Raw genomic sequence first — 19,627 nt, forward strand, 5'->3', positions numbered from 1 at the left:
CAAACCAAACAGGGATCCTGGTCTGACTAGATAAACAATGGGCCTCCCCTCTCCCGCCCCAGAACTGAAAATGCTGAATCTCCTAGGCTGGTACCCCATGACAAACATCAAAGGGAGGGTGGAGATTACTCTGGGTGTTTTATGTTTCTAAAGTTCAGGTAAAATCAGCTTTTTCTAGGAAGACCCGCTGAGGTTCCACTGCACTTACAAATGAGACGGATGAACCCTTCTATTTTCATAGTAGTTTGAAATAATGCTGGAACTTCTCACTCAATTCAGCACGTGGTTTTCTAAGCATGGTTGCTGGGATTCTACTGCTGCCATAAATGATGGTGAGGACTGCCAAGGGCTGCCTGTCTTTCTGTGAGCAAGAGATCTTTTGTTCTCCACAACATTTTTAGAATTTGATAGACTCTGATAATTTAATTATACACAGGACCTCTGACAAGTGGTTTGGCCTTCGTTTCTGAGTTATAAATTGGGAGATAAGCCTGTCCAGCAAGGCTTCCTGATCAATAGGTCATTAACTGAGTTTTAAATCTCATAGCCACTCAACAAAAACCACAGGGATTTGGAAATGTAGTGGTTTGATTGTTCACTTTAAGTTTGGTTTATTTTTAACACTGTGCTGGGTGAGCAAGTGACCTGGAGCCAGAGGTGAGCAGAGGAAGTATTTCTGTAGCACACTGAGTAGATCACCCTGATTTGGAGGGCAGTCAGAAAAGGAATTTTTGCTGAACATCTTACCTGTTACTCTTTGGTAGCTCTTGGAATGCGGTAGCACTGCCTTTGTCTGTAGCTTGGCTTCTTAAACGGGTCTGCAATTTACTTTCCTGCTTCTACTATGTCATTAGTTACTCTGCTTTGCTTCCAAGGGCAAATATTTCATGTGTTTCGGGGGGTTTGTGATGCTAAAATCAGGAAAACAGCAAAAACCCCTTCAGTCTGCTAATCCTCACAATCACAGCTCCTGCCCTCTGGAGATTTGCTCCTCTCTCATCCTGCAGCACTGCCTGTGCTCCTGTGATTGACAGGAGCTCAATCACTGCCCCAGTGGTTTTAAACCAATTTACTGCATTCAAACAAACTCTGGGATATGAAAGCTAAACCAGTACGTTTTTATAAATTTCTTGAAAACAAATGGAAGAGCAAGTCCTAGAATGTAACAGAGCTACAGCCTTTCGAGTTTGGAAAGCTCTATTGCACAGTTCATTCATATGAAACGCACGTTTTAGTACTGGTTGACTGAAAATTTAGACTAGATCATCCACAATGAAATTCACTATACAAACAAAACTTTAATTCTTGTTAAATGTGAGTATGTGGCCAAAAATTGTTAGTGTGGTTTTGTGGAGCGGAGGATACAGAGGTACCCTGTAATCTTGTGCTTCATTCACATATTTGTACTGAAGATAATTGAATTTCAAGGCTCAAGAATGGTTAGCTGTGATCTGGAATGGTATTGTGCCTCTACCCCTGTACTAATCCTTTTTATGTGGTTACAGCAGTTAATGTAATGTTTGGTGTGAATCATTTCTTCACAAATTCACACCACCAGTTCTATCAGGATCATTTCCATAAAGAGGCAATTCCAGAGCATCTCATCTAAGACTACCAGAGTTGTGGACATAACAGACAGTCAAACAATTTATCTTCACATTCATTAGTGCTGAGATTAATTAACTATTGTCAAATAGCAACATTTTATACTAAATTAGACTTCTTTTCATCTTGCCGCAAACGACACGGCTTTGATAAGTTTCCAGTTTGCCTTTTGAAGAGAGTGGCACTGGATGGATGCTTGAAGGGTCTCCCACCCTCTGGGACGGGCTGACCTTGTGCTGGGAGAGAGAAGATTCCTCCCCTAAACCCAGAATGTGTCTGCAGCAAAACCTTCACCCCGGGAGCTTCCAATGGAAGGAAAAGGCTTGGCTCGTAACAGGACTGACATCTGAACCAAAAATCCCAATGATGAGGGAGGGAGGTGACTTAGCAAAGGTCCCAGAGGAGGACTGGGAGTACATATCAGTGCTTTGGATGGGGTTTGAGGCGTAATCATTTCCCTTGAGGCTCTAATGTGTGTCCTGGCAGCCAAGGGGACATCAGTGTCCTGAGGACAGCATGGCTAGCCGGGCCAGGGAGGGCATTGTCCTGCTCTACTCTAAGTTAATTTTCTGACCCCCCATGTCTCACTGTGGGGCAGCCTCACCTTGAGCACTGTGTGAATTTTTGGGTGCCAGAATATAAACAGAATATTAAAGCATTAGAGTGTCCAAAGGAAGAAGACAAAGATGGCAGAGGGCCGTGAGGGGAAGCCGTGTGAGGGGAGCGGCCGAGGGCACTTGGGCAGTTCATCTGGAGGGGACAAGGGGAGGCCTCACGGATCTGCAGCTTCTGGGAAGGACCAGGAGGAATGACCAGAAATTGTGTCAGGAGAGGTTCAGGTTGGATATCAGCAAAAGGTTCTTCCCCCAGGGAATGGACACGGCCCCGAGGCTGCCAGAGCTCCGGGAACCTTTGGACAGCGCTTGGGTGGGATTGTTGGGGTGTCTGGGCAGGGCCAGGGCTTGAACTGGATGATCCTTGTGCATCCCTCCCCACTCAGGATGCTCTGTGGCACAGTTGGAGTCCTGGTGGCAGCACTTGAAGGTGTTTCTGTTGTCCTTGATGTTGTTCTCAGGAACCAACTCTGGGCACTATTGTGAGTGCCTGAACTGTAACATGAGTGCAAGACCCCACAGGTTTATTTTTTAAATTATTTTAATGCCTTTCAGATGCTGGCTGCCCTCTGGTGAGCGCTGCTCTTCCTGCTCAGAGGACAAAGTGTGTGTGAGCTTCTGTTCCTCTAATCAGCCCCATTAAGCTTCTGTGCTTTCATCCCAGAGATTAAACTCCTAGCAGTGTGTTCCCATTCCTCCTTTCTCCGTAAGAAATACAGGGATGAGCACAAAGGAAGCCATTCCAACATTCTCCTTTCTCTGGCATGTTTTCTGGCTGCCTGGAGCAATTTTTCAGTGAGCACTGCAGCCCTCCTGCTCCGTGTCAGCCTGATCTGCACCGTCACCGTTGGATCCCTGCCCACAGGCTTCAGGAATGCATCCAGTCTCCGTGTGACACCTGGGCCTGGCTCTGGGAATGCAGAACAGACTTTGGTGATGTATTCAGCTCCTAAAAATAACCCCATCAGGTAGCTAGCAGTCATTTTCCAAGACCTAACTCAAGAACACAGTAGCAGACTGCACTAGATCACTGTAAAGCTGCTCCATTTCTCCTTTTGAGAAAGGAGAATGATATGGGAAAGAAAAAAATATGAAGATGAACATAGCTCTAACTTCTTGACAGGCATTTCCTTCAAGGTATTTCTGTTTGTAACAGATAATTTTTAACTCCGTGACTCAATTAGTTTTTCATTAAAAATCAGTGCATGTAATATAGATTACTTCATCTGTCTCATGTCTGTAAAACAAACTGTTGACCAGACTGGGAACAAAAAATTCTGGAAGTTATGAACAATGTTAATCCTTTTTTTTTTAACATTGAGTAATTTTGTGTGTGTTTTCCAGACACTGTCTTTGGATTCAGTGTGGTAATACAAGTTTCCATCCACTTTTTTTTTTGTTTGTTTGTTTGTTTTTGGTTTTTTTTAATTATGGAGAAATAACAAAGATTAATTGATTCACTGGGATTGAAAGTTTCTACAGTCTGGTCATGTGTACCAAGGCTAAGCAATAATTCATTTCTCATAGTGAATGTACCCTCTCACAAACTTTTGTGTTTCCCGGATAATTCCTAATTTTTAAAATTTTTTTGTAAGGCTGCAGCTCTTGATCTCCATGTTTTCAACATTCAAAGATCAGATTATTCCATAAGGACTATTGGAAGAGATCTCTTTTGTGGCAGATGCATGCATCTTTCCCACAAGGCCATTAGGTGTGGGCTTTTCCGTAAGGTGGGTAACTTTGGTTGTGAATTTTCTCGTGCCCATGGGTACACTTAAATTGTTTTTCAAATGGCTTCACACGGATTTTCTCTTCCAGAGAAGATTCATATGAAATGCAGCATTTCCTTTCACAGTCTATATTTAAAAAGTGTTGATTTCTAGTTCCACCATGATCTTACCCTTTATTTTTACTTTTGGAAAATCCCTTTGGTTTGGGGTGCTGGTGCTCAAAGACACAACTGAACCACAAGGAAAATATGAATATATCTGTGTAGTGGGATAGCTAATTTCTAAATATTTCTGCAGAAGAAAAATGGAAAAGAAACTTCAGATAGATTCTGAGAACCTTCATCTGCACACTAACTATTACCACAGAGTAACTCCCACAAGGCAAACTTGCTCTTCCCTGGGCACGAGGAGAACAACTTCGAAAATAATTAAGCAAAATGCTCACATCCAGACTAAAATCCTGTTAATGAAATCTGAAAAAACATTGTATGTTGTTGTTGTAACAGTGGACTCCTAAATGAGTACCAGCAGCTTCAGAGAAAAAAACAGAGAGGGAAGAAGCTCTTTCTAATCAGGAAAAGTAAGACAATTTTTTTTTTTTTTAGGGGCAATTAAAATACAGAACATGAAAGCTCCTCACTCAAGCCCAGATTGAGATCAGGATTATTTGAGATTCACAACAAAAGCTGCAGGTGAAATCATAACGTGCTGAATATTTTAGAGCAACATACAGATGCTCAAAAGAGGTGAAAGGAGGCTCCTCCATTGTGCAAACATTTGGCCAGGCTTTGGTTTATAATCTCCTGGGATCTTTGTGGTGGCTATTCTCTTTTATCACAGTTGATATTGCACCTCCACCCACAGATTTTCTGCTGCTACTGCAGTGGAATATGATGGATTTCCAAAGCAATCAATAGTGGAGTGTTTTAACTCGTTAAAGCTCAGCAGTGCCACCACATTTAGTGGTTTGGTTTTTTTAATTGAACATGATTTCCCACATCCTTTCTCTCCAAACTGTTTATCTGTGATATGGTGCTGCCTTACCAAGTTATCCTTTCCTAACTTGCTCTAACCACTGTCTAAATATGCTATAAATAAATGCAAATCAAACTCTCTTTGCCTTCCCATCACCTACTGCTTATTACAGCGATTATTTATTGGCTGCAAGGAAAATTATAACCTGCAAAGAACATTATGAGGGTGGTGATAACATTTTTCTTTGTGGATAGCAACAGCATTCAGAAATATTTCTGCAGTGATGTGAAATTACAGATGAATTATTAAAAATCTCTCCTGCAGTTTGTGTGCAGATCTAGACTGAAATCTGCTATAGAAGGCCAAGGGTGCTTATCTTTCATGAGGTATTCATCAGCCAAAGCATAAAACTTAACTGCCTTTAACAGACCTCAGCTAAACTTTTCTAAGCAGTTTATTTTGTTGTAATTTCTCCCCCAAGTGTGTAGAAAATCTGCATTCTAGAAGCCACAAAACCCAGTGAATCCTCACTGAACAACTGCTGCATTCAACCATGTTTAGAAAAGACAAAAAGAAAAGCAAATTCCATTTCTTCTTTAGGCTATTTTATCCACATATTGTTATTTTTTTAGTATATATGTTAAAAATAAATTACATATTAAAGAAACTGCACGTATTCTTAGATTCCTGTGGATTTCAAATGGTTGTGCTGCAGAAAAATAAGTTTTGATAACTCAGAAGACTATTACCAAAATCATTTAACCAATTGCAACAGTCACAAAGCATCTTGACTGTGATGAAAGGAGATAAATGGGGCCAGGCAATAAAATTATAAACAGATAAAATTATTTTTATGGACCAAAAATTGTCCTATGTAGAATTGAGCTTGATAGAGTTTGGGCCAGGGAATAATTACTTGTAAACTCCAGCAAGCTACTCAAATATACAATAAAAGGGCTGAGATTATAACAGCAAATGTGTGGATTTAGAGAGAAAATATCCCCCAAGTCCTGCTCGGCATAGCAGGATTAGCACTCAACATGTTCCAAAGATTATAGAAAAAAAAATCCCTTTTTTCTCCTTGAATTGGCCAGGCAAAGCGGATATTTTCTGAAGGATCAAGCTAACTGATTCTGTCACATTGTAATTGTCAATATATTATTTTTATTTTTATTGAGAGTTACTGCTGGGTTTGCCCCTTTACTGGGCCAACCCCCCATGACAGAGCAGGAATGTCCTTTTTCAAAGTGGAAAAAGGGGCTCCAAAGCACTGACTGCTCAGTCCGGTGTGTGGGGCAATAAAAGCACTCACTTGCCTTGGCTGTGACTGCTTTTATTCTAAAATATTTTATTCTTATATTAATTCTATATAAGAATTAACATGTTTTTAGTATAACAACTTCAACCTTTTTGTTTTCCAGAGCAAATGAAAACAAGATGCTTCTGCTGAAAGATAAATAGACAAAATTAGTGGAGGATATGAATCCCTATCCTTCCATCAGGTGATATTCATGAGCAATGCTTGATCTACACATCAACTTTGGAGTGTTGGCTTTGCTTGGCATTTTTTATCTAGTAATTTTCTGCTTGAGGAGTAACTTTGTTCTGCCTGTTTCCTCTTCTGATGGAAAGAATATATTTCAGCCTTCTAGAGGTAGAAGAGCTGTATTTTTTTTACCCATAAACCACAATATCATGAAGTCAGTTTAAATCCGTCCATAAAAATGCATTTTCTGAGAGCAGAGGAAACATTTGTGAAGAAACAGAAGATTTCTTTGGCATGCCAATGGAGTTCATCAAGACAATACAGCAATATATATCTGCCAGCTGGGGTCAGGCCATCACTCCTGATTTAAATCACCAAATTAAGCCAGGGGAACTGTTTTGATCACCTGCTCTGACCTCTCCCTTTGCAATGAAACCCAGGGATGCCACCAAGACTCACAGCTTTGACAGTGCTGCCAAATTCCTGGCTGTTCTTCCTTTGAATTTAGTTTAAAGTTGGTTTTGGAATTTTATATACCAAATCCAGGAGTGGAGTTAGGATCTCTCTAATTATTTTTAAGCACAGGCAGGATCTCATGTTTTTGTTGGCTGATATTGTATTGATAATTTATCGTATTGATATTTTATTGTATTGGTATTGTAGCACCCCACAGTTGGTGTTCTGTGCTGCAGAACTCCTCTTGCATTAGAGATGAAAGTGCTTTAGGAGACTTCAGCTTCACCCACATGGCCTCCTCTAAAATTCATTTTTCAAGGCGAAGTCCAGACCCCAGTTCCTAACTCCTCTCTGTATAATAGCATTTCAAACCAATAGCATTGCAGATTTAAAAAAAAAAAATCATTTTTTTCTCAGTGGTATTTGGACAACACAAATTTGCCATAGGTAGATCAATGACTTTAGGCTACAGGAGTGTGGTAGATCAGCATCTATTACAACTCTCATATTTGTATCCAAACCGTTTTTAACTCCAGGATCCTCTCAGTTGTCATTTGAACTGACACTTGGTTATGCTGGAAGAAGTCATTCTGAAGTCTTTCTGGAACTGTAATGTAATTCTGTAAGTGCTTAATCATTCACACTTTGTACAGGATGAAGATAATCTCTTCCTGAACTTGAAATGAGATCAAAATAACTCAGATTTGCCACCAGTAAAAACTCATTTTCTGTTTGTTTTAGCAGAGTGGTTCCAGAGGCTAAAGGAGGATCTGTTGCCCGTGGGCGGCCAGAACTGGTCACGTCTGTGTGTAATCATCATGTAAAAACAGGATTTTAGATTTTGGTTGTTAAGAGATGTTGTTATTTGGAATTCTTAAATGCTTGAAACTAAGCATGGGTTAGGCCTTGGAGGCCTGAGGCTGCAGTTGCTGATATTTTAGGGAATACTGCTAAGGAGCAGGCAGAGGAAGAATGGGATTTGTACAGAGCAAGGCCACACAGTCATTTGGTTGCTCGAGTAGTTGACAAATTCATAATGGTCTGCATGAAAAACCCTTGGAAAATAATCCAAGAAAGCACTCAGGGTGAAAAGAATTTTTTATACTTTTTTGTTCATATATGAGTGATGTCATTGGATGTGAAAATGCTCTGAATGATGTTGTTATGAACATAATTATTGCCATTACTGCATTGTAGTTAATGGATGCTCCAGATTTACAGTTGCTCAGTTTACCCTGTTGTAGCATTCACATTCTCTGAAAAAATCCCTTCGCCCAGGATTTTTCTCCTGGGAAGCTGAGAAGCCTCAGAGAAAAGGAAAACAAGTCTTATCTCATTCGTTTCTCCTCTGTTTTGCTCATGTGGAATGTGTTTGGAGATTGTTTACAACAGGTCATTGTTTCATTGGATTCTGCTGTGAATTTTGACTCTTTGGCCAGTCAGGGCCAAGCTGTGTCAAGACTCTGTAAAGAGTCACGAGTTTTCATTATTATCTTTTTCGCATTGAGTAAGTATCCTTTTTGTATGCTTTATTATAGCTTAGTATAGTATTCTTTAACATATTATAGTATCACGAAGTAATAAATTAGCTTTCTGAGAACATGGAGCCAGATTCATCGTTCCTCCCTTCCTCTGGGAGGAACGCCAATACAGTACCCTGTTACTGAGATTAACAGCATCAACCAAACGTGCATTATTGGAGCACGAGCAGAATTCTTGCTGTTTTCCAGTCATTTTGTTCACTTGTAAAAGTGATAACCACGGAGGAGCTTGGCAGCTGGGCACTCCAGCACAGGGGATGTCTGGGCGCGGGGACTGCCTGTGCCCTGGCTCAGCAGCCAGGGCATTTCCGAGGCACTGAGGCTCCCAGCACAGTCCTGGAGAATGTTAATGACTTTTAGCAGTTTCACTGGAGCCCTGCCCTCTCTGGGCAGCCCTGGCTCTGCTCTCACCCACCTCCCTGCTTATAAACCATGTCACAGCATCCTAGGTGGTCCAGGGCTGTGCTTTGGCTTTGCATTGATACTTTTATCTTCCTAGGAAGTAGAAAAGGTCAAACAGTTAATGAACTGATTTTAAGGAATACCAAGTCCTGTTCCAGGCAGATATTCAGCTCTGACAACATCGGGTGGCTGAGCCAAGGGCCCATTTTGTTGTCGAGCAGCTCCTGCTGAGAAACCCATTTTGTAATAATAGAGAGCCCACTTGAGGATGGGAGGGGGTGGAGGAAAGCTGCTCCTTGGAAAGGTCTCTCCTTCAATAGCTGCAAGTTCAGGGGAATTTGTGCATCTCCAGCAGTCTGGGATGCCTGTCAGAGCTGCAGCAAGCAGGTTTCAGGGACACAGGAGCAACTTTTACAGCTGAGAGCTCAAACTCACGGCTGCAGAAAACACACTTAAAAAACCCCAGTACCTTTCTGTTCTGCCAACACAGGACAAGGTGATGACAGCAGGCTTTTCTTTGAAAAAGGACTCAAGCCATGAAGGTTCAGCTATAAATCACAGATCTGAAGCCTTTGGGGGAGTAGTCATACAAAAAAATTTTCTAAGCTATTCCTAGAGTCAGTGGGAGATTGAACCAAGCTTAATAAAACAGGGATGTAACACTGGGGCACTCATGGCTCACACGGATAAAAAATCAAGGAGGAATCAAGCAGGAGATTTCTCTTTTCTCCTTTTTTAAAAAAAGGAGGAAATTCCTGGGGGATTTTTTTCTCCTCCTTGATGTAATGTTGGGGCACTCATGGCTCACACAGATAAAAAATTCCTATGGGAATTCTCTCTCCTCCTTGATGTAGTGTTGGGGCTCTCATGGTTCACCCAGATGAAAAAATTCCTGTGGGAATTCTCTCTCCTCCTTGCTGTTGCCTCTCTCACAAATCCACTGTTGCACATCATCCCTGATGAATTAAGATTCCTGCATCTCCATTTCTATCACCTATTTCAGTCTAGGGGAGGTTTTGAAATCAGTTTCTCTGCCAGCATCCAAGCAGTGCTGCGGGAACAGCTGCAGCCACTGCAGTGGGTGAGCTGCTGGTGACCCAGAATGTTCTGTTTGCAGGGATCCCCTCAGGAGTTGATTGGATCACAGCACATCTGGGCAGAGTTCAGAGCTGCTCAGGAAAACAGGCGAGCCTGGCCCAGTTTCTTTCTGAAGTGCCAAGATTTTGTTCAGCTCTGTGAGTCCCTCCTTGCAGCAATTAGGCACAGTGCTCCCAAGCTAATGACAGAAGCAAATGGAGCAAGTCCATTCCTCAGCAAGGAATCTTTGCTGTTTATTCCATTTTTACAATTTTTAGAAAGCACCTGTAGAAACAGCGTGGGACAATATATAAAATTAGAAATGTTCTATGGAAATAGTTACCTGTTTCATCCAGAGGTGGAGCAAACACAGCCTGATTTGGAACATGATTTAGAAATTCAGTCAACACTAATAAAAAGGACAGTGGGAAGGGGACACCCACTTTCAGAGTATTCCAGAATGGTTTGGGTTGGAAAGGACCTTAGAAATTACTTTGTTCTCACCTCCTGCCATAGGCAGAAAACTTTAGGTCATTAATCATGTAGAAGTGTGGGATGTTTTAATTTTTTTTTTGTATTTGTCATTATATTTTAAGGTAATCTACAGTGAAGGCACTAAATGCAAGATGCAACCTGAACAATAATTTCAAAATTACAATGCTAGAGTTAAAATGGTCTATAAAATAGTCATGGATTGTATTTATAAGAAAAGTAAATCTCATGTTAAGTAATATGTAAATAACATTAAATAATCTATTAAAATATTAAATAATGCATTAAATAATACAATAAATAACATTAAATATGTTAAGTAATAAAATAAAATAATGTTGTAAAACCACAGAGAGCTCCTTATGGCCCAGAGACATATTTCAGTTAATGGAAAAGCTGTATCTGATTACATTCAGGTAATTCTGCCTTGCAAACCAATAATAAGAATTGTTTTAGCGAGGCATTATCAAGCATTAAGAGAAATAAAGATAAAATGCTGACAGGGCAATCCAGCTGGACTATTCCATTCAAACCCTTTAGTTCAAAACAGTGAACTGAGAAATCTTGGAAGTTATTACTTTGAAAAAAAAACCAAAAGCTTTGAGAGAAATTAATTCAAAGCAGAAGAAAAATGAGCCTTAATTTGTCAGGAGAGTTTTAGGTGTGCAAGGGTTTTGATGTCTTGCTGTGGAAAATCCCAGGAAAATAAGGCTTGACTTCTACAATAGGGATGGAAGTTCTCTACAAGGTTTTAGGAATATTTTGAAATGTCCTACTTTTGCTGTTTAGTTTTCAGTGTCATATTCAGGACTGGGCTGGAGTTTGCAGGGACTCATTTTTCCATACTTTAGGGATGCACCAATGAGAAAGGAAAGGCCATTCTTGTTATTGAAAGGGAATTTTACCAGGAGCTGCTTTTTAAACACTCCACCCCAAGTCCTTAAAGAAAACAAGAACATTAACTTGCTGTAATCATGTGGAAATCCTTCCACTGGGGTACTGCCCTGCTGTAAAGGGTTTGTGGGGGTAGTATCACAGGGTCACGAATGACTGATGAGGAATCATTTGGGAAAAGGCATTTTTAAATAATCTTAAAGCCTGCAAACAGAAGAGGAAGATGTGAAGAAACCAACTGTAAGCAACATACACTAAAATGTAACCCTATAACACAAACACTATAATGTAACCCTATAAACAAACATAGGTGAAAGATGCATTTCCTTCTTCTAAAAAGTGTAAATTAGGAATTGGAGCATAACAAATACCTAAATACTTAGGTTTTTCCCCAAATTTTACAGTATATGTTTAGCACCATGAATTATTTTAGATTCTTCATAGTTGTAGATGCAGAGTGCAAATTCATTTTCAGCCTAGAATTAGAATAGGATGATGTTTGTAGAGTTGAAGTGGTAATTTGGGCAGATTTTCAGATATTTTAGTGCGCCTAACAAAGGGTAATAACAACATCTATGTTAGAATAATATCTTGTAAAACAACAATCTTCATTAAGATTAAATTACTTATGGGAAAATAAGATTAATTATAGAAATCAATTGTGCCTTAAGTTTATTGCATTTAACTATTCCAGTTTCCTCAAAGAAGTTTTCTTGAATATCTCACTTGTTTTAATAGGAGACCATAATTTACATCTGCTTCAGCTAAGAATGGAGTGGTAAATGTTGAAGGTGGCAAAAAGAGTTCCTGAAAGCTGTTCCACAGATTATGTGCCATTCACTCTGGTATTTTGACCTTTAACATTGGATTTTAAATGCAGCTCAGGAACTTACTTTGGCCTCTTCATTTTAATGCAACCCAAATGCTTCCTGAGCAAGCCATTAGGCAGCAGCCAAATTTTGTTTTAATCAAATGGACTCATAGATGGGTTGTTTTCTGTGTCTGGCCAGGATTCTGATTTGCAAATAGAAAAGGGGACTCAGGACTTCAGGATGCTGTTAGCAAAGGGGCACTGAATCCATTCAGGAAATCATGGAGAGCCCCTGTGCTTAAAAAAATCCTGTATGCACAAGGGTATAAAGTGTGAACAAAGAGTTTTAGGGGTTGGAGCTGTGCCAGGGCAGGTTTAGGGTGGAGATCAGGGAAAGGAAAGTGCTGGGCACTCCCCAGGGAATGGTGACATTCCCAAGGCTGCCAGAGCTCCAGGAGAGTTTGGACAGCACTTGCCAGGGATGCCCAGGGTGGGATTGTTGGGGGTTTGTGCAGGGGTTGGACCTCCCTTCCAGCTCAGGATGTTCTCTGATCCCTGTGGGTCCCTTGAGCTCAGGATGTTCTCTGATCCCTGTGGGTCCCTCGAGCTCAGGATGTTCTCTGATCCCTGTGGGTCCCTTCCAGCTCTGGATGTTCTCTGATCCCTGTGGGTCCCTTGAGCTCTGGATGTTCTCTGATCCCTGTGGGTCCCTTGAGCTCTGGATGTTCTCTGATCCCTGTGGGTCCCTTGAGCTCTGGATGTTCTCTGATCCCTGTGGGTCCCTTCCAGCTCAGGATGTTCTCTGATCCCTGTGGGTCCCTTCCAGCTCAGGATGTTCTCTGATCCCTGTGGGTCCCTTGAGCTCAGGATGTTCTCTGATCCCTGTGGGTCCCTTCCAGCTCTGGATGTTCTCTGATCCCTGTGGGTCCCTTCCAGCTCAGGATGTTCTCTGATCCCTGTGGGTCCCTTGAGCTCAGGATGTTCTCTGATCCCTGTGGGTCCCTTCCAGCTCTGGATGTTCTCTGATCCCTGTGGGTCCCTTCCAGCTCTGGATGTTCTCTGATCCCTGTGGGTCTCTTCCAGCTCAGGATGTTCTCTGATCCCTGTGGGTCCCTCGAGCTCTGGATGTTCTCTGATCCCTGTGGGTCCCTTCCAGCTCTGGATGTTCTCTGATCCCTGTGGGTCCCTTCCAGCTCAGGATGTTCTCTGATCCCTGTGGGTCCCTTCCAGCTCTGGATGTTCTCTGATCCCTGTGGGTCCCTTCCAGCTCAGGATATGTCACGGTTCCATGATTGCCCCTCATGAATCAACACAAAATTCAGTCTGTGTCCTCCTGCTGAGGGATGGCGCTGCCTTCCACAGGTCAGTGTGCTGTGACACAGACACAGCCCTGCCAAAAGGTCAGTGCACAAACCCCAGCGTGCAGAAACATTGCAGAGTATAGGAATATTTGGTAGATAATGATTTGTGTTACAGTTCACAAACCCCACAGTTAACAAGTGCAGTCTGGGGCAGATTTATTTGCCATGCAGTAAATGAACATAAATTGTTATTTCTCTGGGTGTACAACAGCACAGGAGAAAGTTTCCAGAGGAGCTGGAAACTCAGTATAAAACTCTGTATAAACTCAGGTCTTTCACCTGTAAGTTCTGCCTTCATTGGAAGCAGCTGAACCATCCCTGTGTGTCCAAGGGCTGGAGGAAAGAGACACTTTGCTCCTTGCTCAAGGCTCTTGTAAAACCCAGGGCTGAACTGGGAAACTCTTAATAAGCTTAAAGAGACTTAAAATAGGAATCGAGTTAGAATCAAAAATCCATGTAACACAATCACCTGCAATGTAATGCTTTCTTATCATCTGAAAGTTAATACTTTCTTATCATGACTAACAAGGACCTGAAATTAATTGCACAAAGAGCTGGCTGCTCCACACCCTCCCTGCTTGGTTTCAAAACAAACCTCAGAAGAAAACCTTGCCTGATTTAAAACCTTTATTTCTATGACTATGTGGATTACAGCTCTATTCTGCGTGTAAAGTCAGAAATGAACTGATGAAACACACTTTCTGGAAAGATAAAAGCACTTACAGATATAAAGCCCTATCTCCTCAGTCTCAGCTACTTTAATCATCAAAACAATCAATGTGCGAGGTGCACAAACCCCTTTTGAAATGCAAACAATGAACCAAGTGCCATATTCTGCCCCTCTTCAGCAGAAAAGGCCACATCAGTAATTCAGCTCCTGAAAACTTGACCTTTAAGCCCCAAATCTGCAAAGTATCTTTAGAAATGAATTTCAGGCTGAACTCGATTAAAGTTTTGTAAATAATGCACTGGTGGAAAATTGTATTGTGTTTATTTGCAGCATATTCTGCAGCCGGTAAGAAGTTAAAAGGTTGTGATTAGGGAGACCTCTGCAGAGGAAATTTTCCTCTTCTGGGCGCAATTTTTCTACTCTTATTTGATATTTTATCTCAGGAGCAGGTGGAGAAGTTGACTGCAAAGCACAGAATGATGCTCCCAACATTTGTATGTTGTGATACCAGGGCTGGTAAAGATGTGATATTTGGGGATGTGTCACTGTCACTCGTCCTCTGACATTTTAGGGGAGCCTCATTTGCCTTGACTCCGTCAGCAAAGTCTTCCTTTCCCGGCGGGACAAGTAAAAGTGACGTTGAATAAGGAGATCTTTGTGTTCTTCCTGTTTTAGTTAACTACACACTTCTAATCGTGAGGAAATGATGGCTAGAACAATATCCAGGGAAAGTTAATCTTCTAAAAAATTGGTTTTTTGTTTTTTTTTAATTGATGCCTAGCTTTCCTCAGCATAGGGATTTATTTCTTATTGCAAAGATTGCAAGTAAATTTTAGAGAAAGAGTTTAAGAAATAGGTGCTGCTTTGGGAATTCCATTCACCAGATATTGTGCTTAAATTAAAACATGGTGGGAGCACAGAATCTCAACTGATTATTTCTACTACTGCCTTCCTTATCACAGACTGCAAAAAGAAACAAGGCCAACTTCTTTTTCCTGCTGTTGTGAAGCCATGTCCAAGGTAATATGGGATGTCTCCTGATTTATTACCTGTAACTCACCCTACAAACATCAGGGTGTTGAGGGAGTCAAAAACAGGCAGAAGTTATGCATAAAATGACCTCCAGCAAAATTCCTTCTCCTCTCCTGAATTCATGGGTTAGGCTCTGTCTTTCTGGTAGAGTGATGATTCTCCTCAGTGCCAGGCACTTGGAAAAGAATTGGAGACAAGTGTATTTTAAGCTTTTCTTTACAACATCGTCAAACCCTGTAGGATCTGTTTCAGTTTTCCTGTGGATAGGAAAGGAACTGAGAGGAGAGGGAGTAGGAGTGGTCAGAAATATCCTGAAAAATAAAAATAAATCATAGAATATCCCAAGGTGGAAGGGACCCACAAGGATCATCCAGTCCAACTCCTGGCCCTGCACAGACACCCCAACATTCCCACCCTGGGCATCCCTGGGAGTGGTGTCCAAACACTCCTTGGGCTCTGGCAGCCTTGGGAATGTCACCATTCCCTGGGGAGCCTGGGCAGTCCCAGCACCCTCTGGGGAAGAACCCAAATCTGACAATTTCCAGGAAGGCTTTTCCCACTGACAGGAATCTGCCTGTTTTGTCCTCTGTGCCTGAATTGTTCCTCCATTTCCAGAGGAGTGAGGCAGCAATTCCCACATCTCCTGCTGCCCTCCCACCACAGCCTTTGTCAGGCTCCTGGAATCTGTGCCAGCCAAGTCAGGATCTCCCTGCTGCTCTTTGTTCCTCCAGGCCCAGCTTTGTGCACCTAAATGTGAGGTTTGCCTCGTTTCTGGAGGGTTCTTCTCTCACTGAGTTTCTTTGTTCACCTTTAAGAAGTCATTGGGAATAATTATTGTCCAGCAGAGATGAAATTCTGGATAATCTTTGTGTCTTCTCCATTTGCCTTCCCAGTGGATTAGCCTATAATAAAATATTCCTCTTTTAGCTGGGAAAGAAAAAGAAGTCCATGCATTTTTAGTAAAGTGGATGTAATAAAATTTGAGAGTATTTTCTCTTTTGGCTCTTGAAGGACAGATGTTGCTTTTGCTGGGCATAATTGGGTGCGGTTTCACAATAATTAATTTTCCTGGTCTGCCAGCTAAGTTCTATTTTGACCCAATTTTCAGGTTATAAACCTACAGGTGTCACCAACAACTGATGATTCTCAGCTGCAAAGAAAATATTTTAGTAAGAGGAGATTCAGCATTAAAATACTACAAAATATTTTTTAAAAAACAACAAAAGAAGTATATATATCTGATTAAAAATGCCATTACAAAAAGCAAAACAGTAAAAGAAATCTTTGGGCACTTTGCAACACTGCAGAGAAACACAAGTTGGCTGAAACATCTGCAGTATCACATCATCTGCTCTGCAGGAGTCTTGTGGAAGGCAATTAATTGTTAATTAGCAATGTGCCAGCAGACAGCTCAGGACAGGATTGTTTGCTGAGTTAGTCCAAGTTGTCACATGTAATTTATGTGGCAGAGCCCTTGCAGGGGCTCAGTGTCTGTGGGACTGCACTGGGGCTGCTTTAGAGAACTTAACACACACAGTTAAACTCCTGTGCCAGCGCTTGAATGCTGACAGTGCTGAAATGGAAATACTGAATAGCAGAGGGGTGTTTGACAAGAGCTAATCAATATTTTCCAGGCAATTACTTTGCTTTACTGACATGCAACTTCAGCCAAAAAGACTTCAATAAAGGAAATGTTCTGAAAATATGGGACCTCTTTTTTAAATTTTGAAGCAATATATTGCTGTTGCACTCTAGCTCAAAAGTAAAACGTGATTGAGTTGAAATTTTAGGGGGTTATATATAATTCTTATTATTTTGCACTGGGGAGAAAAATAAATTATCTTCATTCTGGGTTGACCTGTCTTTTGGAGCCTTTTTCTTACTTCAGGTCTGACACAGAACCAAACCACTCCCTCATTCACACCCATCATTGTGTTTCTAATGGTAACTTGCTTTTGGTTTTGTTGTATTTTAAAGCAGCACTTGGCAGAGTGTGCAGTATTGCCACTCCTCACTGAACCTGAATATTGCACAGGTTCCCATATGGGCAGGGTAGAGAATCAGAGAGGGAAAAGTGGGAAAACTCATGGGATGAGAAAGCCCAGGGGCTGAGATGAGGCAGTTGAACATGTAAAGCAAAGCAGCACGTGCAAGCAAAGCCAAACAAAGAATGAATTCCCTATTTCCCATCAGCAGGTGGATGTTCAGCCATTTCCAGGAGGGCAGCACTTCATCCCATGGGATATTTGGGAAGACAAATGCCATCACTCAAATTATCATCCTTCCTCCCTCTGGCCCCATTTTTTACTGCTGAGCATGACCCCTCATAGCATGGAATGATCATATGCATATACAAGCTGGAATTTAATTTTTTTAATTACTGTGCTATAGACTCAACCTAAAGGCAACTTAGTTTGTGAAATTCCAGGATTAACCCAAAGCCTGGCTCAGTGGGGTGCTTGTAGAAACAAAGGGCACTGGACCCACTACCTAAGGGTGGAGGGAGATGCTTCTTCCTACCAGAGCTGTGAGAGTCATTCAATTCCTTGAAACCTAATTCCTAACAATCTTCCCATACTGACCAGGACCATCCAGTGCACAAAGCAACCCCTTAGCCTACTTTACAACAGGGAAAAAGAGTGTCTGGGATAAAACAAAAGCTTTCACGTGTCTGCAGAGAGCTTCTGTAAACCGAATTAAATTCTGACATTGTTCACTGAGTACCTTTAATAATACAAAATATTTTAATAGAGTTGACAATATATCCAGAGGAGCTGAGCACAAACTCTCCTCAGAGTTCGTTCCTTTTCCAGGCTGGAGCAGCTCCCAGTTCCTATGAGTTGGGCATGCTGATAATATCTGTATCTGCATAAGGACTGCAAATTCAGCTCCTAATCTGCAACAATGATTGACTATAGAGGCAGCTGTGGCGTCGAGCTCTTCTCAGGTCTCTTTGGTATTTCTTTTATTTGGTCTCACTTGTAAGTGCCATTAAAACCTTTCAAAGGTGTCTTCTCATTTAGTGCTGTCATTTATTTGCTGTTTCCTAGATTTTAGTTCACTAGGATGGGTGACTGCTAACTCTTGGAAGTTGTGGATAACCCAGGATTGGAGGTTCTCTCCAAGTGTTGTCTGTTCATAAAATTCATTTTTAAGAGACTCAGGATGCCATTACCCATTAGCAGAAGGCTGTGTCCCTAAAGCACAGTGGGAATGGATGAAGTAACTCAAGGAAAACCCAATTTGTGCAACCTTTTCCAGGGAATCAGCTAAGTCTGCAGCAGAAATCCCCTATTTGGAATATTCTCACCCACTCCCGTCTAGAGGAGAGGGTAGAAGATAAAATGCAGGTAACAAAATACATGTCTCAGACTGACAAGGGAAGGGCAGCATCAACAGATGGAAAAGTGATTTTTGCAGCTCTCCTCAGCCCAAAACTCAGCATCTCACCCATTGTGAGGCAATAAATTGGATGGAGAGATACCTACAGTGATAGGGGTTAAGCCTTTCTAAACAGAAGCCAAACAATCAGATGTTGCTTTACTTAACATTATCTGCAACAAAGAAATTTTTTTTTTCCCATTACAGAAAACTGATTAGGCACAAATCAGCTTATTTTTGTTTGAAGTCAGCCTCTAATAAAACAGCTAAATGTGTTGGTCTTGTTCACAAATTGCTTTGTGATTTTAGGCTTTTGATCCAAAATATTGTCTGATTATTATCACTGCTGAAATTCTGATTGAATTTCTTTGCTTTTGTGTAGTTATTTCCCATGAAGAGTCCAGCTTTATGAAATCTTTATAGAAGGCTTGTGCAGATTTTGCTTATAGCAAATCTAAATTGAAGGTTTTAAATCTGGAGAGGATTGTTGTTCCCCCCCAGTTATATTGTCACAGGATTTTCTATTGCAGAAACAACACAGAAATTCAGAGTTACAATAAGGGGAAGAAATGAGCTAAGCCCCAGTTTTAAATTTCCAAAGCTATATCACATGACTTTGGCTGACATTAATTTTGGCAGCCTGGCAGAATCCTGTGGATGTGTGGATTTTTCTTGGAGGTTGTTTTCCCAAGTTACTCTAGGTATGAATGACTTCTCTTGATTAATTTTAGTTTATAAATCTAAATAAATGTAGCCTTGGAACATTTGGTACTTCGCAGCACCATTCTCTGGTGAGCAGAAACATCTGATTTCCACCCCCACCCCTGTACTTTCTGCACAGAGTTGTAAAGGACTCTTTGGGAGTGTGGAGATAAACCTGAATAAAGCAGAGCTTGAATTGCTTTTTAGGGCACATCATTTTAATGTGGGGCCTGAAAGGCATGGCCAGGAAACTTGTGGAAGGTCTCCCAACAGGCTGAGTGGAGCAGGCAGGAATTCCTGATGAGGAGCACCAGAGACACAGTGAGAGCATGAACTGACACCTGGCCTGTAATGCAGGGAATTTCCCTCATTGCAACAGCAAAGGTTCCGTTGGGATT

Source organism: Motacilla alba, chromosome 12 (genome assembly GCF_015832195.1).
Source record: "Motacilla alba alba isolate MOTALB_02 chromosome 12, Motacilla_alba_V1.0_pri, whole genome shotgun sequence".
Taxonomy (NCBI): Eukaryota; Metazoa; Chordata; class Aves; order Passeriformes; family Motacillidae; genus Motacilla; species Motacilla alba.